This window comes from Cryptomeria japonica, chromosome 2 (genome assembly GCF_030272615.1).
Source record: "Cryptomeria japonica chromosome 2, Sugi_1.0, whole genome shotgun sequence".
NCBI classification, from domain to species: domain Eukaryota; kingdom Viridiplantae; phylum Streptophyta; class Pinopsida; order Cupressales; family Cupressaceae; genus Cryptomeria; species Cryptomeria japonica.
The window spans coordinates 316489367-316513808 of NC_081406.1; positions in this window are offsets into that span (position 1 = coordinate 316489367).

The following is a 24442-nucleotide window of genomic DNA, read 5'->3' on the forward strand; positions in this document are numbered from 1 at the left end:
ATGGATAGTTGATACAATTGATAAGACTTGTTCATTTTGATTGCAGACGTTTGATAAGATTGTTATATCCTTTATTTAACTTCGTGCGAAGTGTTTGCTGGATATTTGCTAGGATATTTGATTCTTGCGAGACATTTTATTGCAAGTTTTTGATGTTTTTTTAATTTTTAGTTTGTTTTTGAGTTTTTCGATGTTTAGGATTTTGTGGATCATTTTCAAATATTTTTGGTAGATTTTGAGGATCATATTTGAATATTTTTAGTTGATTTTGATGTTTTTTGATTTTTTATTTTTTCACGACTTTTTTCAAATGTTTTGGTATTTTTATGGTTTTCAAATGTTTTTGGTATGTTGATGTTTTTGATTGATTTTGTTGTTTTCCTATTTTTAGGGTTTTGTCAAGGTGAAACATGAACTGCCATTAATTGATAAAGATAAGACTAACTTGGATAAAATCTATCAGTCATACTGATCTATGTCATTGTTTTGATTTGTGTGATCATTGATAGGAATGTCTAGTTTCAAAGAGTGAGTACCCCGTATAAGACCGATTTGTCGGGTTTCAAGTGTACCCTTCCTTGTATAAGACATGTTGATATATTTTGATCGATGAATTGATTAACAAGATATGTAATCAGTTTGATTGTAGACTTTGAGAGTTTGTCTATTGTTGATTTGATTTGATGGATGGCCCATGCTTTTTTTCTTTGATTTTTAATTTTTAATTTTTGATTTTTATGGGTTTTTTTCAAGACATTTTTTGATTTTTAGATTTTTTCATGACATTTCATGCTTTTTTTCAGTTTTGCCCCCAAGTGTGCAAACCTACGATGACATGATGATCTAGGCGATGCGTATGGAGACAATGAATTTTTGATATGAGTTATGTTAATGCAATATGCATGATGAAGATGTAATTGTTATTTGAACAAGGATGATTGTGTGTGTCTTTCATTCTAAAATGCACTAATTGGATTAAAGTTGTGAAACATTTCAGAGATATGAGCTTAATCCGTTCTCAAAAGAATTTAGACAATCCAACCTAACACACTATGTAACCATTATTTATGAATGGAGGCACAAATAACTTCTCCATCAATTCTTGAAACTTTGATCTCCTTTTGCCCATGTGTGTGCATTTTAGTTTATTCTGACTTATAACCAGCAAAGACCCTTGGAATCCTATGTGGCTAGCTACGTGTGTTATTCCGACTTCAAAAGAAACCTGGATAGAGCCTCGTTGCTAGCAAGCTTTTAGGGCTCCGACAAGGTTATACACTGTAATATCTCAAATATTGCTCCATTTCCAACATGCGTCCATAGCCCTGATAGAGTTACTCGCATGTTCCCATAGTCAAGCTTTTATTGTCACAGTTGTATACATGATATTTCAGTAATATATCTTTTCTCTTTTTGCCTTGAGATGGATATTTTGATATTGATTTTGGCCTAGCACTTTTTTTTTTCTTTTTTCTTGCCTTGACTTGTAAGTATTGAAACCTACGTAGGTATGATAATTACAACAACGCTGAAGTAGAATTTTGGATTTTTCACTAGCCACATGACCAACTAGGTATCTGTAATGACTTAGAGCTATTGATTAATGTGTGAGATATAGAAATTGATATATTCTGGGTAACAAGACTCAATAGTGAAACCTCTACTCAACCATGGATAAAATTCAATCACAAGATGATATTGAAGATGAATGACTGAAGGCCTCATAAAAACTTCATGAACAAGTATCTAGAAAAATGTGACAACCTTCGCTCCTTTTAGTGGAGACAGGTGAATAAATCAGACAATCATCATGTTTTTATTGATGCAACTATATGAGAAATCAATAATGATATGCAGCTATATGTTGTGCAATGGTGACATGCAAGCAACTATGATGTACTCCGAAATGAAGATATGCAATGCAGTAAAGAAATATGCAAATGCAGTATTGAAAATTGAAATGAACCCACCCTTAGATGTAATATATTCTTAGGTGCATGTTGTTATTGAGTTGGTATGAGCTTTGTGTAGATAATTAATTGGTCTTTGTTTGAAGAGTTGGATGAACCTATCTTTTCAAATAGGATATTCAATTGGGAATCTTTCATGTACAATTTCTGTTATAGCCTCCTTATTTTCAAACCAATCCAGCTGTGGTACACCTTCTTGCCCCTTGTCTTTCAAGTGTGGGTGTATGAGGCAAATAGATTTTGGTTTTGAAGTTGTGACATGAGTGGGTTATATGCCTTTTTATATTGATGCACTTGAAGAGCATGATGAAGCCAACCAGGTGTTGATCTCATTAGATGGTGTTATGCTTGTTTTTGTCACTACATTGGCATTTGATGATGGTGCACATACAATTGTTGACAAGTTGTCCTGTGTAGTATGATTTGGATTGGTGATTTCATTAACGAGGGGTTCATGAACAACTTGTGTAGAGGAATTGGGATCATGAGGGAATCTTGTGAGAGAAATGGTATACTGGGTGAAATAAATGATTTTTGAATAAATAAATTCACCATTTACGTGTGTGCAATAAATAAATTTTGAATAAATAAATTAAAAACTTCATTTACAAAAGAATGAGTGAAAAGATGTAATTAGGGTTTTAGAAGTTCTAATTACATTTGGAAAAATAAAAAATAGGTGTAATTCGGGTTTACACATTAAAAATATCATGGTAAAGAGGTGTCGGTCGGGTTCATAGACTTGCTGAACACCAAAAAGGAAGAACAAAAGAAATGGTGGAGGGTGGGTTTAGAAACCCACCACACACCATTACATATAAGAACACAGTTTCGAGCGGGGTCATAGATCCATCATACACCGTTTATGGTGTATGGCGGGCCTACGACCCCACCAAACACTATTAATATCACTGCAAAAATTGGGGGTAAATCATGTGTTGGACGGGGTTGCAAACCTACCAACACCACATCATGGTGTATGACGGGCATACGGCCCTGCCAACACCTCAATGAAATGTTAGTAAACAACATGTGGTTGGGATCGTCGATTCGCCATACACCACACTATGGTGTGTGAAGGGCCGACAACCCCACCCACACCATGATGCAACCAATGACATTCAGTATAACATGAAAGAAAGGTGAGGCTGTGGCGAGGTCGCAGACCTGCCGCATACCACTTAGTGGTGTGTGTTGGGGCAACGACCCTGTCACAACACCAAAAGGAAGATCGAAAGCAAATAATCAAAATCATTTAGGATCATACGATCCAAACAAAAAATTTGGTAAAAAACCAATGAAATGCATACAAAAATAAAAATAAATGGTTTCTAAAACCCTAACAAGAGGGAAAAATAGATACATACCCAAAATGCAAGATCAAATTCTTCTCCCTTCAACCATAAAATCAACTTGGGAAAGATTAAAATGAGGGTAAAAAGAGATAAATAAGTCTTGAAAACCGAGGGAATAGACTCCTAAACCAATTCTTCCAATGAGCCACAGATAACTCAAAGTGCAATAAATGAGTGCAATTCAAGTTTATAAACCCAATTTGCACCTATGAGGTGTAAATGGGGTCTATGAACCCAAATTGCACCTTAAAGGTGAAAATAGCCAAAAAAGGTGTAAATTGGGTCTATGAACGCGATTTACACAAAAAATGCCTAACTTAATGTAAATCAGGTTTGTAAACCTGATTTACACCTAAACTTCACATAAAAGTGAATAAGTGTAAAACATGGGAAGTACGCGCTTATGACGACAAAAATATCTCGTAAAGAGAACCATAGAGCAGGAAAAACCACAAATGAGCCTAAATTTTTGGGGTATCCTCATTTTTTGCTAACACTAAAAATGAGGATAATAGACCCATAAGCACAAACTCCAAGCACAACAACTTGTAACTCCAAGATACAAATACCATAGATTCCAAAAAATAAAACATGATAGCAATACAACTGATATGACTGATGCCATTGATATCTGATACCAGAACTGGATATTAACCATGATGAGAACAACACAAGATTCCAAAGAAGAGGATCTTCCGGAAATGACTCCAGTAGATCACACATGCCTTACTTCTTCATATGTTACATACATACCTATCTTCCACTGTTGCTCAACTTGTAATATACCAAAACTACTTCCAATGCCATAACAACAATATACCACATTCGGTCCTAACCAGATCATTGAGTTTGCCATCAATGACAACATTCACACAAATCTAACACGTATTATTTCTTCACCAAATAATATGTCAGTTGGTATTTTTTTCTCATCTAGACCAACAATCGATATGGTGAGAAGATGGGTAACAACTAGGTGGAAATTGAAGGGAAGTGTGACTTCGAGCATCATGCCTGGTTGACTATTTCTATTTAAGTTTATAATTGAGGATAAATTTTAGGTGGTTTTGTTTGGCTCATGGGCATAAGGGAAGCATTTCCTGTCCTTATGTAGATTTTGTTGGTTGAAAATTTTGTACACTTGGGGAAATATACAAAATTGTGGTTTCAACCACAGTGTGTGAGTAAAACTCTCCTAATTAAGGGAAGGCTCCCCCTATCTAACTACAACTTTAAAAATAAAATAGGATGGGACAACAATCTTTCTTCTTCTTTCAAGAAAGACAATATCCTTTTCTCTTCATAGAAAAGTGATAGTGATTTGATATAAAACAACAGTAACAACTTTCAAGATGAAATGAGAGAAAGGAAATGAAGTTTCCTAAAAGCTCAAAGACTTCCGTCACTTCCTTCGGGACGGGACAACAATATCAAGCTCAAAGACTTGATTATATGAAGTCCTATCTAGCCTTTTCTATACTAATGCTATCAAGAACAAATTATAACAACTCAAAGACTGCAATATCTTATTCTTTTCTACATAAAACAATGGGAAGCAGTATAAGCTCAAAGACTCATAGCTATTTCTCACAAAATCTGCTCCTAAATTCTCTTAAGACAAGTGAAAGCACAAAGACTTACAACTTTTCTCAACAAAATATATATTTTAATCTATATTAACCTCAAATACTTGCAGCACAAAGACTGCAAATCAAATGCGATTATGCTCTTTAAGAAACACTTGCAAGAAAGATAATATAGAACACAAAATCAAGTATGTAGCACAAAGACTCAAAGCTTGGGCAATTTCGTTTTATTCCTTTCAATTCTTGAATTCACACATGAAAGCTTAAAGACTTCTTTGCTGTAAATTTGACAGAGTTTTTGCTTGCTTTCCAAAAGATAAAAATTAGAATAGACCCCTCAAGTATTTATAGGAGAGGAGTCATGAGGAAAAGGTGGGAGGATCCCAACTAACTTGAGAAATTCTCTCAACCACCAAGACTTATTCAATAACTAACTAAGACTTCAATAACTAACTAAGACTTATTCCAACTACAGTCCTAACTGAACACAACTTGTAGTTGCCTTACATGTAATTACAAAAGTGCAAGTAATGACTTATCTTGCATTTTACAAAAAAGCTTTTATATGTAACTTGTCAAAAGAAAAAACACAACTAAAGATTACAAATGTGGAGAAATACAACTAAGTGTTGAAAAATACTTAAGCTGTAGCACGCGAAGACATGAATCCTTCAAACTTCTGGATGATCATTCATAGTTCATCAGGATCCGGTTCATGGGTGTTCTTGGCAATAACCATGGTCTTCACAATGGTATCATGGCATCAGAGGAGCGTAGAGTTGTTCTTCTCCAAGATGGACTGAATTTCATGAAAAAAGATTTGGTGTTTCATCAATATTTGAATTGAAGCAGCTGAGAATCATTCGCTCCTCCATTCATTATGAATCCTCATCTGTAAATTTGCAAGAACTTCTTCTTCTGGTATCAGCTCTCCATCCTGACTTATTATGTTGCAAGAGGATTTTTCACAATGAGAGATAATATCTTGGAAAACTTCACCCCGTAATATCATTGCATCACCAATCTCCTCAATGAGGGATTTAAGAACAAGGGCCTTATTTTCCAGAAGCTCTTCAAATTCCAAGTACATGACCCTGGAAGAGATGATGACATGCTCCTGTAGAACACTCAACTGTTGTTGGGGCATGGTACGCCAGATTGTCAAACTATCTTCAACACTTTCGAGATTCTTTTTGAAAGTATCGAAAGTCTGATCCAAGTTCTCTTCAATGGTTTCCAACTTAGACATCATCCGAAAAATGTCTTTCATCACTTGTGCACATAGATCATGAAGCTGATCAACCCAAAAATCCAATGCTTGTACCTTCTGAGCAACCCTTTCAACTCCACGAATTGATTCTTGGGAACCAGAAGAACTTGTGGGATTACTCCCTTAGCAGCAGGTTTTGTAATTTTATGAACAACTTCCATAAGTTGTCGATTTTCCTCTTCTAGCTTGTCTTTCTTTGCTAGAAGTTCATCACACCGTTGTACCAGTGAAGCTACAGAAAACTAAGCATCATGTTTAATCACCTCATGTGTTTGTTTACCCAATTATATCCTTGTATTTTTGTAATCAACAACTAACATTTATTCAAGTGGCTTATATGTAATGGGTTCAACAATTTTAGCTACCTTCATCTTGTTGCTGTTAACAGTTACTCTGGAGATAGTCTTGGCCTTTTTAGCAACCTTGGGTCTAGACTGTTTAAGTTGCAATTAATCAAAGGCATCAGGCGAGATTTATTGCTTCTTTCTTTTTGGGGTAAAAGAACTAAGCCACGGAGGTAGAGCCATCAACTCTCCTTCAGTAACAGCTGCAAGAAAAGGAGAAGCAGTTTCTGTTTGAACAACTGTGGTCATCCTAGAAGGAGTATCTGTTTGTTTGGCGACCACGGTTTGCTCAGTAACCAATGGGAATGAAGATTGCCTCATAAATTCTTCAAAACTAGAAGTGGAGGTATCAATCTCCGACAGTTGGATGCACGTAGGAGTATCTTCAGGAACTTCCAACATACTCTCTTGTTGATGATCAGGAGGCAACTCATATGCTAAAATAGGAATGGCATTATGAGGAGACTCCTCCACCATTAAGTCAAGAGGAGAAAGGGGCATCTCAATAGAAATTGAGGAAGGGATCTCGTGAGGTGAATCTGAAGCTGGAGACTTAGGAGCATCATCAGATTGCTGCCCTTTTTCTAGATTATCAACATCAATCACCTGAACATGGAAACGTGACTTTTCCTTCCCACGAACTGTCACCTCCTCAGGAGGAAGCACTACTGCCTAACTAACTCGCAATTTGATCCTGGTTCTAGAAGAAGATGCACCTTCCTTGTTATCAACCTGAATTTTAGACTTACGTCTAAGAGGCCCAGTGGAATCATATTCCTTTCCAACCTTGATTTTAATGAGTCTAACACCATTACTTTTCAGCCAAGCGTTAGTGTTAGCCAAGATAGGCTGAAATCTCTCAAGGATGGATGTGCACTCCTTGTGTGACCATTGGATTAAAGGAAGTGGAGCTTCCTCAACCCTTCATGAAATATATTTAGGATCAAGTACATCCCCATCATCAATCGTCCCTTGTGGAATATCCACCAAGTTCAAATCAACAACTTGCTCAACAGTGAGCCTACAGTAATCCATCTTCCAAATTTTGACCTTTGTAGGAGATCTACCTAGATATCCTCAATACGATGCACGTGCATGAAGGATTTTTTGATCTTTTCCTTCATACCTCAATAATCGAAATCAGCTCTAGACTTAAACCTTTTGAGCTTAATTTCCTTCATTTCAGTCTCCATAGCCTTGGCTTTGACAGATGTGACAAGAGAATATCGGCCAATTTTTAATGGGTTTGTTGTAGAGATCCCCATTCCAACCTTATGTTTGATGGACTGATGAGCGTGGACAGCCATGATCTGTCTTCCCAACTCCATAAGAATGATCTTATCAATTGGGTATCTAGGGAGCATGTATGGCTACCCACTATAGCATCCAATTCTCATATAGGTAAAGGTTGGGAATTGAAGAAACAAGCATCCATACTCACTCACCATTTCCCATGCCTCATCTGATACCCTTTTATTCTTCAGAGTTCTGTCAAACTAGAACATAAAGTAACCGAAGAATGCATCTTGAACCCTTCTGAAATGCAATCTACTAGGTCTCAAAGGTAGCTGATCATAATATTCCCATACCGGTATAAGCAAGCGATCACCCTTGGTAGAAAGACCAGGGAAATGTCTGAGTGATGCTACCAAGTACACCAAATATGAGCTCATGTAGAAAGTCATGGTAGAAGGGACTACTGCAAGTTGTTCACACAAGGCATCACTGATGACTTCTCCCCATGAAATGTGATGAGACTACCTTATGAACATGATAAACTGGTACATCCATGGCTCAAAAACATTGGAATGTTCAAGGCCCATTATCATGTTGAGGAGAGTTATGATGTCCCCAATCTCCCACTTGAAGTCACAATGGTACAACTTGGCCCACCTTGAGAAGGCGGCTCGTGGCTCATGGATCCACCAGTTGATATGACGTTTGTAGTCCTTCTCCCTTTTCACATAGTACTCAGATGCACTATCTTTGGAGATCTCCATATAAATAGGTGCAAGAGGTATTCTGAAGACTTTTCCAATTGTGTCTGCATCAAGGCGGATTATTGTTTCACCATCATCATTTTTAATGGTTCTTTTCTTTTTGTCAAAGTGATAGCGCAAGCGAGAACAAATTCAGGTTCTAGGGCAACCACTGGGATATAAGATGCATGATGGATATGGCTGTCCAACAATCGCTGCATATTGCTATCTTGTGGATCCTCAACCCTCTTGAAAAATTTTGACATGTCCACATGCCCTATCTCCATATCTCTTATGCGATCCAAAGGAGAAGAGACTTGAGAAGGTGAAACCTCATTTTGGTACTTGTCATATTTATACTTCATCTTTTTTGGAATTGGAGATGACGACAAATCTGACATTGAAGGACAAACTGGAATACTGTGATGAAGACTTAAAAGTGTTAAGGCAATATCATAATTAGCTGCAACTAACATTTTTCCTTCTTCAAATGGGAAGAACTTCAATTCTTGCACTTCACGACTTTGTGAGAGAAAAATGGGAAATAAATGGGAATGGGGGAATCTTGACTTTGACCAATTTCAGATCTTGGGGAAATTTTTGCAAGTATACAAGTTGGAAAGAGCATACATGCAATTGGATTTTTAAAACCCGAATGCAAGTACACTTGTAAATTTGCGAATGGAGAAATGGGTGGAAAATGAGAATTAGACTTGCAGAAAATGATGAAAATGGAAAGTACAGATATGGGTGACATGAATGGATAAAAAATGGGAAGATCTGGGAATGTCATTTTCATGAAAATGGGAAGTACTTTCAACATGTAATCCGGTTCTTAAAACCCGATTTTGAAAGGATGGGTATTTCTCATTTTCGCAACTTGGAATTTTAACCAAAAATGGTTAAATTCTTTTAACTGTAAGGGAAGAACAAACATTTTCATCCAACTTGTCATCGGGATTTAAAAACCCGAATACAAGTAAAGAGGGAAAATGGGGAAGATCAATGCAATTCAAAAATTACTTATCAAGGGGGAAAATCTCTCTCACAAAACCGATTTTTGGGGCAAGAACAACATATTTACAAATTTACAACTAGAAAGGAAAATAAGAAAACAAGAAAACAAGAAAATGAAACAAGAAAAGAAAAGAAATCATAACTTGTTTCAATCTGAAAATACCTCTCCAAAAGATGATCAATCTTTGGAAGAAAGAAGAATATCTCTTAAATAGAGACAAACCACAATCCCAAACCCTAGCCGCGTTTAGAAAAAAAATGTTATTTGCAACAAGTAGTGGCACCAAATGCAAGTAAAAAGGCCCAAGAAGGGGGCGGATCTACTTTAAACTTCGCCTTACCTCAACAAGTAAAAATGACTTAGGAAGTTGGAGATTCGTGGTGACTTAGGAGAGAAAAATGTGGTTTTGGGAAAAACCTATTTGCATATTTGACACCAAGAAACCAACAATCCAAAGCTCTTGAATGACGTGATATATGTGGGCAAATGCATGAGAATAGGGGAAGAATCCTAAATTCCTTGCATCTCCAAGAAATATCCACAAAAATTGCTTTGAAATCTTCAACAAATCCGTTTTTCTTGCTGGTCGGGTTTTTGAAAAAGAAGAACAAGTTCGATTTTGCATGTATTGGAGAAAATCGGGTTTTGTGGATGAAATGGCAAGTTTAAAATTGCACTTTTTCATCAATAAAGAAAAATCGGGTTTTAAAAATGAAATTACAAGTTTAAAATTCACCAAAATGCACTTTAGAGAGAAAATCGGGTTTTTTGGGCAATATAATAAGTTTTAAATGTCACTTTATTTCAATTCTAGGCAAAATCGGGTTTTAGAGAGAGATGTGCAAGTTACATTTAACTTGTAAAGGGAAAATAAAATCCCTACAACAAGTTTTAATAACTTGCACATATGTAATAGGGGTTTAAAAACCCTATTATATGCAAAAACCATTAAAGTAGGGGTTTTAGAAGAGAATTACAAGTTTACTTGCAACTTAACCAAAAAATCCCTATGTTAACTAAAAAAGCCAAAAAGCATCAAGGGGGAAATAAAAAACAAATTACAAGTTTTTTATTTTTCAATAAAGTGCACTTGTAATTAGTTAAAAATTTCCCTACAAAGGCCAAAACAATGGAAATATTAAAACTTGCATTTCAAGATAAATTTCGCACCTGTAGTCAGGGAGAAAAAAGCCAAAATTGAAGGAAAGACATAGAAAACAAATCTAGAATGCGACGAAATTTGAAATTCAATTCGAGGATGGACTGACGATTAAGCCAATCCAAGGATTAGTTGAAATTCTGCCTCAGGAAGCATGCCATAGAGTAAAATTTCCATTTTTTCACAAAATTTCATGTAATGGTCCTTCATTTTTTAAAACAAAAATGAGGACAATAGATTGAAACCAAGATTTAACCCTGCAATTGATCTAAACAAGATAACACCAATGTGGGTGAGGATGCTAGGACTTCCATTGGAATTCTAGGATGAGAAAACATTTAGGTGGATTGGAAGTCCATTCAAGGACCATGTGGCTACAAATGATGTGACCAAGGAAAAATCCTAGTTAGTTTTTGCCTGGTTTTGTGTTAATATTTTTTTGTTAAAAAAGCTTTACCGAATTTCATAACATTACAACACAAAATGGGGAAATGGAACCAGGCACTAGTAGACGAGAATGCCATTGTTTATTGCTAAAGGTGTTCCCAATGGAGGCATGCGATCTTAGACTGCAAAGTTCCCCTAGAGAAATAGCTAAAACTAAAGGAGGAATATACTTTCCCCCTTGTCCAGGAACATGAAAGTGATGGGGAAGTCTTGGAGGATGGGACTGACAACTACCCATTCACAGATGGAATTTTGAAATTAATGGAACCTCCAAACAAATCCAATCCCCCTTCAGAGGTCCATGTCTCTCCTACGAAGGTTTCCAAACCTTTGGAAGGGAGGCTAAAGCCCCCTGAAAAGAGGATTCAACTAGAGAAAGGAGAAATTTTCTCCACTCTAAATGCTAAAAAATCCAGAGAAGTGATTGATGATATGATGAATAAATAAGGATCTAGACAACTACTAAGAGGAGGGGGTGAATTAGTAGATAAAAAAACAAACTAAACTTTCACCAAACTCAAAACCCAACTCATAAATCAATCACTGAACTAGCTGGTTCAAACACTGTACTACAAACTGCAACTGCACTGTCAAGTTTACGGGTTGACTACTATACCAAAATAACAGTGTTACAGATCTGAAACTCTTAAACCATTTAACCATAACATCAATTTTTTTTACCATCATAAGTAATAGCACATTTCAGATCACTTCTGATCATCTTAACACATCTAAGTGTCTTTACCAGTTAAACAAATTAACCATATCAAAACATAACCATAAAAACCATTCACCACTTGACATAATGATTTTTGACGTGGAAACCTAAATGGGAAAAACCACGGCGGGGATGAATACCCATAAATATTCGAAACTCTTTTGAAGTTCGCCCTATTAGGAGCCAAACCTTGTTAGAAGCTTTACAAAAATGTCCTATTAGGAACAAATCCGGTTAAGGACCACCTGATTAAGGGATTGACTACAATACCCTGTTAAGAGTAACCTCAATAGAGGATTTAAAAATCCAAGCTAATGGATCACGTGGTTAGAGGATTTAGAAAATACCAAGCCTGTTAAATCTTACCCGATTAAGGGATTTAAATGTTGTAATTGTTAGAGAACAACAGGGTTTTTGCTGATCTGGTAATAGCCCAAACATTATACAGATACTCCTTCTGGTTCAGCAATCAATCACACTAACACTTAACAAAAATTTCCAACACTCCTACAAAACAACTCATTGACCTTATAAGCAAAACAATAGGTCGGTAACACATCACAAAACCTAAGATCTCATAGAGATTACAAACAAATTGGATCAAACATGATCATTGGATTACATAGAAAAAACTACACATTATCCAAGACAACCTCAACCACTCCTGGATCACCGTACATAGGATCCTGCAACTCATCACACGATTTCCAGTTCATGCTATGCATTCACTCATTCCCAAGATAAAACAGTTATCTCTATGCCCCAAAAACCATTCTGAAACTCATCACATGCATCATGCATACATGGCATAATCATCTCCAATCACCATTTTATCATAGATCAACACAACCGATTCACCAAGCTCCATCAATTAGGGTTTGGCATATCAACAGGTAGGGTTACTAGTTGATCTCATTGCTACAATAGTAATACTAGTTTCCATCACTACTCAACTATCGGTTGCATTACTGCATCACTACCAGTTGCAATACAACCCCATTATCAGTTATAATTGACATAAATGACAACACTAAAAATTTATTAATGCAATCTTCATGAAATGCCAACAGTGACCTTTGCAGTCCCTAACAATGATGTTGTGTTGAAAGGAATTGACCCCTCTTGATTAAAGAAAGAGACACTAGATTCCAAAAAACCTTTCCTATCATTGGGTGGAACCACTAGTAACCCACTTCTTGGAAATGAGGAAGAATGGACAACTCAAAAATGGGAAAACAGAGCTAAGAAAATTGATGTGGGTGAAGAGAATAGACTAGTCACCCTTCACAAAGGATTTCAAGGTAGAAAGAGGTAGTAAAGGAAATCGACAATGGGAGGCAGAGGACCCTTGATATTTCATCCAAATGTAAGAAATGGAGTTCCTCTCATGGAATATGAGGGAGTTGAACAATTCTCATAAACAATTTGTGTTGAGGCATTGTATTCTAGAGAAGAAAATTGAGATTCTATTACTTTAGGAAGTGAAGATGACTATGGACATATTTTCCATTGGGGTATATTTTGATTAAGGATCCATTGTAAAATGGTGGAAGAGCTAGTGCTATAAACAATCATACTTCACCCATTCCATGTTATCTCTAGGGCTACACTTGACTACATTAATTTTAAAATTATGAGATAGTTCTTATGATTTTTAGGATTCTTTCTTCTCAAATATATTATTGGAGTTAAGAAAAAACTAGCTTCTTGTACAATTATAATATCACTCTATTTGGCAAGAAAAATTTAGATATCCTCTTAAGGTAAATTCATTCACTCATTTGTATTACAGTTTACAATACCATAAAACAAAGAAATCTACTCAAGTGTACACTCTTCTTGTAGGAGGAAGGGTCCCATAAATAAATATGGTTTATAGATCACTATAATCTAGTTGATGTTTAACTTTACCACATAAAATTTGGAAGAGAAGAACCTAATTATTGATAGGATAATCTAATAATAAGACACATTAAGTTAACCAATCTTAATCATTTTCAAAAAGGAAAACTTAGAATTATTTTATTAAAAATCTAAAAAATCCTTTAAAAGATATTACAATAATACAAAATTTTACTCACACAATAAATTAATACAAATGCACACTATATGCAAAGACAATCACTTATATCATGGTGTTGGAAAAAATAAATCCAATAACTAAGATTTTATTATAAACCATGGAAAGTAAATTAAATCCTCTTTCCAGTTGTTCAATTTGTACTTGACCCTATTAGGTTGAGGATGGATCAATGGTGTAGAATGATATACATTGTGTCCTCTTCCTAGCCATCTGGTGGTGTTGGAAGTAGTATGGAATTTTTTCCATCATCATGAAAAGTGCATAAGTTTGAGGAAAAGTACAAGACATGTGACCTAGTATTTAATGCATTGAAATTCCTCTTCTACTGGGGATCACAAAAAGGTAGATTTTAGTGACTCATTATGGATGTACTAGTCACTCATAGTGTATTTGTATAAACGGTCTAAGGTTTATGCATATTGTTGCTAATTCTTTTTTTATTGATGATGTTAAGTAGCATGAGTTGATTGATTGTAATCACAGATGACATCAGATTAGGAAAAAGGATGGGACCCGTAGTGTAGTGGGATGATGCATGCAATCAATTACATCCATTTCCACTTTATCAATTGTTCTTGTGAGAATGTGACGTATTCTGTGGATTATTCAAATTGTATAAGTGATGAATGCTTGAGCTAGTCACTATTGTACTTGTGATATATGCATGAGAAAATCATTGTGGTGTATGTGTCATGTGTATGAGCTAGTCACCATTGTACTTGTGATGTATATATGAGAAAATCATTGTGGCATATGTGTCATGTGTATGATCTTTTCACTTTTATACTTATAATGTGTATGAGCTAGTCAAGTTGTGTGTACATAAGGTATGCTTGAGATAGTCATTGTATGTCAACCTAGTATTGTGAAACAATATGAACCCTATGTGAATTTGTGTGTTTGTGGAATGATTTTGGTATGAAAACAATAGTTGACAATACATTATTTTCCCACCATTATAAGTAGACTAAGTCAATAGCTTATACTTATGTGGAGGGGAAAAAGCGAGATTGGGTGACTAGGACCTAATCCCACTTTAGCCAACACATTGGGAATATGAAAGAGCCTAGGGAGATAGCTCACTTTGGCTACTTCTTGTGAGAAAGAGAGATCCAAGGATTATCTCTTAGAGTTTCTATTCCTCTTGTTGTATGTGATGAGAAAAATAGGGTTTGATTGATCAAATAGACTAGGAGATAAACAATGAAGCACATATGAACTGAAATTACACAAACTTGCAGATCTATAATTGAGATACTAAAAGAAGAGAAGGGGGAGGAATCTGAATGTGCACCTGATGCTAAAAGATGAGCCAAAATAACTAGGACCAGGGCACCACACCCCTATCCCTGAGAATATGACAGAAAGCTGCAACTGAAGGGTTGAAATCCTAAGATCCCGAGACACCACCCTGTCAAAATTCACTGAAAATGAGGGGGACTAGGGTGCAGGGAGGAATCTGAATGTGCACCTGATGCTAAAAGATGAGCCAAACTAACTAGGACCAGGGCACCACACCCCTATTCTTGAGAATATGACAGAAAGCTGCAACTGAAGGGTTGAAATCCTAAGATCCCGAGACACCACCCTGTCAAAATTCACTGAAAATGAGGGGGACTAGGGTGCCACACCCCTATACTAGGCATGACTAGGGTGCCATGCCCCTGTCCCTGATGGATTAGGGCAGATCTAAGACTTCTGGGCTATCCTTGTGCCTTCTTCTGATCTGAAACTCCTTCGGGGTACCTGTACGTGCACTGTAGCTGAAAAGAGAGGGTTTGGGTGGCTATATAGGGTTTTTCCTAATCAAACCCCTATGTTGGTGATTTCCACCTTCACAAATAACCGTTTTGTATAGTAAAATAGTGTGTGCAGGAATCTTGTCTGTGTGCAAGACCCTAGAATGAATGCAAACAATCTAGAGCAACCCTAAATGCTTGCAATTGACAAAGTAAATGATCTAAATCAATGATGCATAGTGATCTAAAGCATGAATGTGTATGTGCAAATGAGTGTTAAGAATCTCATACAAAGACATGAAAATAACATGAAATGACACCAATCCCCAAGGGAGAGATATTTGCCACAAGATCTCCTACTATTCTTCAATGTCTTCAAGGCTCCTAATTGACGATGAATTCTTGATGAATGTTGTTGAAGACTCCACATAGGCTTCTCTTTCACTACATAGAAGGCTCCTCATGCTTGCTCCAACCGCTTTTTCCTTAGATCTTCGTTTAGATAGATAGATCCCTTCAAATGAAGAAAGAGAGCTCTTATGTATGAAACCCTAGATATTTATTTCATCTTTAGGCCAACCTAGGATTTGAATTTCCTGTCAATATTTTGGGGTTAAGCATTACAATATCATAGAATTGTGCTCCCGAAATTTTAGGAAAAAAGTTGAGGACCATGTTCCCTTTGCACATGCACATGGTCCGACCAACTTTTCACCAAATTTTTGGGGTTGTTAGATATGATGATATTAGAGCGAATCCCAAAGTTACAACTGATTTCAAGATGTTTTGATATGCGAAATCGGGCCCTAAAGGTTGAAATAGAACATGATTAGGGTTTATGATTTAATGATTTATTGGAGGAATAAAATAAAAAGGGGCACACTTAGGGTAAAGTGTCCAATTTTATGATGTAAGAAGTGATGAAATATGAATTTATATTTAATTTAATGCTTAAAAGAGATTAGAAATGCAAGATGCAAAACACACTAAGGCGAGTGCTAAACCAAGTGTGAAATTGTACCACCCTAGCAAGGGTGTACAATTTATGACATTACAACTTAATGCATAATCATGATTTTAAGGTGAGATAAGAGATATCTTTCAAGAGGAGAGAACAAAATCCCTCTAACTCTACTGTACAAAGCCTCTAATTTCTCCAAGGTGATACTTACATAGGGCCATCACAAATAAACCCTTAAGGTTCAAGTCTAGCTCTAGGGATGACTCTAATTGTGAGAGATTGACACTTTTGAGTGTAAGAATGTAAGTTGTGAGGTTGATTTATTGTCACCATGTTGAATGAAGAAGTTTTTAAATCCACTTTGTGAGGCCCTACCTCGAGCTCATCATAGCACTTCTTTATTTTCACTATGGACTTATCGTTTGATATATTACTTTCATGCACTATGAATTTAGAGACTATTTGATAGATGATTTGATATCATTGGATATGATATATCCCATATTATTTTTTATTTCAGTACTTATGTTGATGATGTTATGATTCATGTATGTGTGCCTAATTGATGATTATTTTATATGACTTCAATGATGTTGCAATTTAGTAAATGGTTACATATGGATTGTTAGGAAAAGTAATTGGATTCTATCTTTATTGTTCTTTGATTAGGAGATCAATCCATTCAATATGATGTGAAATTGGATGCTATGTGTTTAAAAAAAATGTATTCCTTCATATATGGTTGCATATTGTTTTGTACCTACAGATGTGTGGATTAAGATGTGCAGGATATTAATACATGTGACCCTGGAAATACACGGGAGAAGTAGAGCCAAACCTATGTGCGGTTGTGAAGACAAGGTTTGTGTATTTGGAGAAACAATACCTCGTTTGTAATGTGTTTATTTTCATATAAGTGAATGCATGGGTGTGTGTTCAATTTTTTAAAAGAATTTTTTTTTCACCTTAAAAAGGCATGTCCAAGTGTATGTTTATGTGTTATATTTTATGGTGTCATTTGACACTTGTGATGTGTTGTGAGTTGGCATGTGACATGTCTTTGAGAGGGAAATGTAAAAACCTATGCATTTTTCAAACCTCATTTAGTTTTCCCAAAAGACAACTTGGTAAGGGAGCCCTTGGAATGGTCAAATCAAGTTTGATCCGTAGGTAAACTTTACGTGGGTTTTTGGGGGTTCAGACTAACTCCTTGAGGTCAAGTCATGTTTGAAGGCCCACTTGATATACCTATGGGTAAGGGACCTTTTTGGGCATAGAACCACTTTTAGAACATTGAGTCTTGGTAAGACAACCTTCCATTCTTGTGTTGGATGCACTTTCCCACCTTACACTTACCTTTTCAGTTTCCTCTTTTAGAAACCTTGTAAGAGGGTTGGGAAGACCAACCTATGAGCTCTCACCATCCTTTTCCAAGGAAGTTGGAAAGCGTGAGATGAGTCTACTTAGGAAAAAAATTCAAACTTAGAATTCATTACCCACTCTCCAATCTTGGAGGTCAAGAGTTGAATGAATTGAAGTTTGAAGAAGAACATTTAGCTAAGGTAAAAAGCTTGTGGTTGGTAGAAACCTTGTTGGCTTGGCTTGGAGGCTCTTCATCAAATCTTCTTATCACATTCCATTGAAGGAGTTGAGGTTGGTGTATTGTCACCCTTAAGTTTTAAATGCATATTTTGGTTGTTTCATGTGAAAATCTGCATGTTGTAAAATCACTTGTTTGTGACTAAAGTTTTGTGTTATTGTGAATTTTTGGTTGAATTGTTGCATAGTGTAGTATGCCTTTTATTGAATATTGTTTTATGGGAGTCAACACCAAACTCACCCTTGGAAGGGTAGAGTAGAATTGGGGTGAAGGGAGTTTGACATTCATAGGGTGTAGAGTCTCTCTTCCGGGAAGAGAGGGAAACAAGAATCCAGGATCCTTGCTGAATTTTATTTTGTCTAAATTGGGGGTCATAAGGGAGGATTTGACTTGAAAGCTTTAGGGGGTCATAAGGAATTTATTTTTATGGTCATGAGAGGCCAAGTTTAAAAGGATATTTTTGGCCTTGTGATGGCTTTGGTTATTGTATTATACTTGTATATCTCCCCATGTCTAGTCCAACTTCACCCCACTTTAAAAATCTATATTTAAAAGTCTATATTCAAAATAAATATTTATATATATATTTAATTACATACCCCATTACATACACATACAAATATTCCCAATATGCCACTTAATACTTATGCCTCAACATCTTCTACTTGAATGAAGGCTCTATTGTAAAGTGGTGGGATATCTGGGGCTATAAATAATCTTCTTCACCCCTTCCATGTTAGCTCCAAGACTACACTTGGAAGTACAATTCATTTTAAATTTTTGAAATAGTTCCTATAATTTAAATTTATCACATATAAGCTAGAAGAGAATAACAAAATTATTAATTTTATAATTAGAGACATTATGTTAAACCAATCATAATTGTTTTCAAATTAGAAAAATTTGAATTACTTTATTAAAAACCTTAAAATCCTTTAAATAAATAATAATAATAGCAATATATAGACATATCTATCTACATTCTCCCTCGTTTCCGTCACGTTGTAACAAATAGTATGGAGAAGCAATAGTTTACACTGTAACTATAAATAATTCAACAGTTGATCCCTCAACAAGGGTGGTGATAATATTTGTTCCAAATGAGAATCATTCTGATCAACGATTTTGATCCTTAAATTGACTTAGCAATCTTTTTGATCAGCGACTCAATCTTACCAGCGATTTGTTTATTGGTGCAAGCTCATTAAAAACATCGATTTATGTTTGAGGCGATATTGGATTTGTGCGATCTCCATTTGAAACGGTGACAAGTTCGTAATAACCAAGATTTTGACTTTTGATCAATAATTTAATCAGTGACTGGAGAACAACAAATTTGCCTCCATACGGTGAGTTTGACTTCCAAGGTGGCAATACAAAGTTTAGATCTGAGACTTGGATTGTCTCATTCACTATCCAAGTTCGATCAATAAGTCCTCAATTGGAAAGATTCTATGACTTTCGAAATTGTGACATATCAAATCGAGGTTACCTCATAGGCCAGCTAGTTGGCAAGGTTTTAAAGGTCTGAGAGCAATAAGCTGTCAATTGTTGAAGTTCCCATACTTTAAACAATTAGATATGTGATTCATATCATGATTTTATCATAATGATATTTCTCTATAGGGATCTGATTTACAAATAAAGGTTTTAACTTAAGACTCCTAGGGTACTAATGAGGATTGCGAGATCTTGTCAAGTTATCATGTTTAGCTTAAGTAGCTGGTTTACATTTGCAAATAAATGCCATTTTGTGATATTAACTTAGCCAACTCTTGCAGGTACGTAATGATGGGATCGTGACAGACACTTATCAAGGAGGACTCGAAGAGCGTCATTGTCAATTCAAAGATCGCATCGCATTGGGGCACCGTACGCGACACCAACCTTGGATGCGTCGACATGAAGAAATTTCAAGGCATGCTCTACATCACCACACCAACAAGATGCGCAAGAGCGATGATGGAAAGTGGCATCCTCAAGGCAACCGACATCCCTTTAGCAACATAGTGCAACGAGCATGAGGCATTATGATCCCGATAGAAGAGTAATTACCGCACCGGATGGGGAGAAATTGAGTCGTAACAGATAAGTGGAAATAACAAGTTGTACAAGAGAGAGTAGCGTCACCCAAGACAATCAATGATGTAGAAGGTACTGACACATACATAAATATTGAAGACAACGATGAGCAAGATGTGACATCTCCTCCATGAGAAGAGATACAAATTGAAGAAGAAAGATTAGCTATACTCATCTAGTAAGGAGAGATAGATTATCGAAGAAAGTGATCATCAAGTTGCGATATCATGCAAAGAGAAGTAGGATCAATGCACTTCAAGGCATGATGAGGATCATGTATAGGTGATGACAGGGTCTAATGCAAGCAATCAACATGATGAACAACTACCAACATCAAGCATTCAACATGAAATTTTTACAATCTTTAATTTCCTTTAGAAATCCAAGAATCATTGCCAGTATACCTAGGTGAAAGCTTCCAAATGTAGGTGATCGTGAATGCAGGTGGTTGTGAATGTAGGTGATCCAGACAAAGCGATTGTTTTAGAAGAGTTAATCAAAGTTAGAAGATTGACATAAGTGGAGTCATCGTCACATCAAGCGTTCGCACATGTCGAGTATCAAGAGATATGCTGCATTCAATTGCACACTTGCAATGAGTTACAAAGATCGCGCTAGCTGAGGTGGCGTCCAGTCATCAATACAACCAATCAACATCACTTCATGAAAAGGCATCCAAATTCGATGAACCTAACAAAGAAGAAGATTACCAAATGGGCACAAAGTTTGATGTAGCTACCGTTGTCAGCTATTGGTTGAATTTTCTAAGAAGGAGATGTGTCCTCTCAAGTGTAACTGTATCATTGGTCAAGCATTAAATGCTTTGTAATGGGTTCAACAAACTCTAATTAGGGTTTCTATCTTGTAATCTTGGCCATTGATCTCAAATTGATCCGAGCCACTGAAATGTAATGAGAGCACTATAAAAGGCCCCACTTCTTCATTTGTAAGGTTAATAGTTAAGAAAATAGTCAAGAGTCAATAGTTAGTAGTCAATAGATATTAGATAGATAGCATTTTAGAGTACAATAGAAAGAGAAGGCAAAGATTGTTGCCAAGACATTATCCTAAAAGACATGTAAACTTCATTGAAGAAATGGTGAATTCTATGTGTTGATTCAACAATTTTCATGGTCTCTATACTTCTCAATTTGATTTCAAGTTATTTAGATGAATGGAAGACTTGTGTGATCAATGGTGAAATTTGCATATCCATACTACTAACACTTTGCCAATGGTAAAGTGGCTTGCGTGGTCAACTGGATCCATATTATCCCATACTTAACTTCAATTATCATTCCTTTATTGATATGCATGAACATGATGGTGTCTATGCATGTGGTGATGATTTGAACATCATAAAGCTATCCTTAGAAGATCGCACTAGCCTTGCGGAGATGTTCACTGCCTGACGAAGCAAGTCTCAGTTAGAGTTTCATCAAAGATCATCCATTGCTCCTACATTCTTAGAATTAGACCTCTCTTCAACCCTCATCCCTTTTTCCTTTTTTTTTCAAATCAAGTTAATCCCATGTTCCAGCGATATCCGAAGCAATTCAAGCATTCAGGTGTTCAACGTAAGTCCCCTTGCAGGAACAAAAAATCACATCAATACCATTAAAGCTATCTGACACATTAATACCTAACATAAAAGAACCTTGGAGTCATCTCAAATGATCCTTATGTGAATCTTCAACATTTGAGAGTCTTTTTATCAAGAGAGGATAGAGTACCATTGGTATTTTATTCTGTGTTCGATAGTGCATCAAAACACCATCAATAGATAATTGTTACATTTTTCCCATTACTTCTACGTGACATTATTTTTGATTACGAGAAAAACAGGTTTTGAAGGGATCCCGAAACCCTATTACAAAAGAAACTTAATAGATAAAAGCATTAAGAAGCAAGAAAAAACATACTGCAAAATACCAGCAAAGTTCTGGGCAATATCCAGCAAAAAAGCCCAACAAAACTAGCAACATCCAGCTAAAACATAAAGAAAGCAAAAGACAGATTACTTAATGTTTCTAAGGGCATTAGCCAAATTTCCGCTAATCCCTTGCAAGTCTTTAATATTATCCCTTAGCTTAGGGATATCCTTAGAAGAGGCCAAAGCTGCTTTTTTCATGCTTGCCCTAGTTCTTTTTGCCTCACCACTAGGAGAACTTTCCAAAGTTCCTGCCTCAGTAGCGTCCTCATCGATGTCGAGATCCACAACAGGTTTGGAAGTGCTGGAACCTTCAATAAACTTGGCAATTTCCTCTAAATTGTTAGTCACAGAGGAAAGGATATCCGGAATCATACCCAAAAGGTTTTTCATTGCATTTTTTCCTTCCTCCAGATTGCTAATCTGAGCTTCCATCTTCTCCACTTTTTCCTCCATACCCTTTTGCCACTGTTCCTAGTTACTTTCCACATTCTTTCCCTTCTCCTCCTGTTGCTTATCAATTTTTTCTAGATACTTAATTCTCTCATATATCCACCTGTCAAATCCCATACGAGCCTCAGATTGATTTTTTAGTTTATCCAGAATAATTCCCTCTCCAGATTTATCCTGCTCCTTGCTCGAATTCTCCTTTTCCTCCTAACTGACATTATTATTCAAGTAACAATAGAGTATTTTGTTTTGGTTTTTATTTTGTTTTTGGTTAAAAATGTTAAGGGAAGAGGCCACAGTTTTGAAGAATATTGTGAATAGTTCCTTCTAAATCATGAAAAAAGTACCGTTATGGTTTTCTGATCATCTAGTTGGATTGGATGAACTGGTACAAGGCTTCAAATCAACTGTAAAAGAAGAGAAAGGAAGAATCAAGGGGATCGTGGGCATGGGAGGTAGTGGTAAAACCACATTGGCTACAAAGTTGTACAACATAAAATTTTCCTCCTTTGAGAGATGCATTTTGTGTTTGATGTGCGAGATGCAGTGTCCATAAATGGTGTGTGTGAGAAGCAAAATAAGCTTCTGTCTGACCTCGGAGTCGATGTTCATCATTTGCAATTTGACAATGTAGATGAAGGCAAGGTCGTTCTTGCAAATTGTTTGAGCGCTCATTAGGTGCTCATTGTTTTGGATGACATGGATCACATTAACCACCTAAATGCTTTATTGCCAAATAAGAAAAACCTTGGATCCAAAAGTATGGTCATTGTAACAACCCGAAAATTGGGTGTCTTTAAATCATGGGGGTCTCTCCCCCTCCTACATTTATAACATGCCAACACTTAAGAAGCCACATGCCGAACAACTATTCTATTGGCATTCTTTTCGGCAACCCTCTCCACATGCTCAATTTGAAACTCTGGTTGAAGACTTTTTAAAGACTTGCAATGGTATTGGGTGAAGATTACTGGACATCCCAGTTAAATAAAATCTTAAGAATATTTCCTAGCAAAATCAAACAAAGACTACAAGTGATCTACTATGCACTGGATGAAAGAGAGAGAGATGTTATTGGATTTTGCTTGTTTTTTCATTGGAGTAGAGAATAGAAGGGCTCTAGCAATGTGGGATAGATCAGGTTGGAGTGGTCTGCATGGTTTGGAAACACTCGTGAATAAATGTCTTGTGGAGTTGGAACTGGTCGACCGTGAAAATAGAATAAGAATGCATGATCACCTCAGGGATATGGGAAGAGAGATTGCATGTAGATAGTCACCATATCGTCTTTGCTGTCAACAACAGATTGATAATCTGAAGAAAGATTCCACAGTGAGATTGATATTTTCTCTCCTATTTTGTGTTTTTCGTAGATGCATATTTGCCTGTTTTCTTTAATCATTGATTAAGTACTGGTTCATCCTTCTCCTTCCGCCTGCCTCTAATTTCAGTGAGTTTTATTGAAACACTTTGCATATCTGATTTTTTTATTCTGAAAAGAAAGCATATTCGAGGGATACAACCTGCAGGTGCATTTGTGGCATTCAAACAATACATGCATCGGTTGTTAATGAGAAACTGAAGTAGACGATCTAAACACCTTAGATTTTTAAATGAATTATAAATTTTTTTTCGTGAAAAGAAATGAGCTTACAGAAGAATTTGCATCATTATCAGAAGAAATTGTATGGCTTCACTGAGAAGGTTTTCTTCTAAGACATCTTCCATCATGGCTTACATTGAAAAATCTA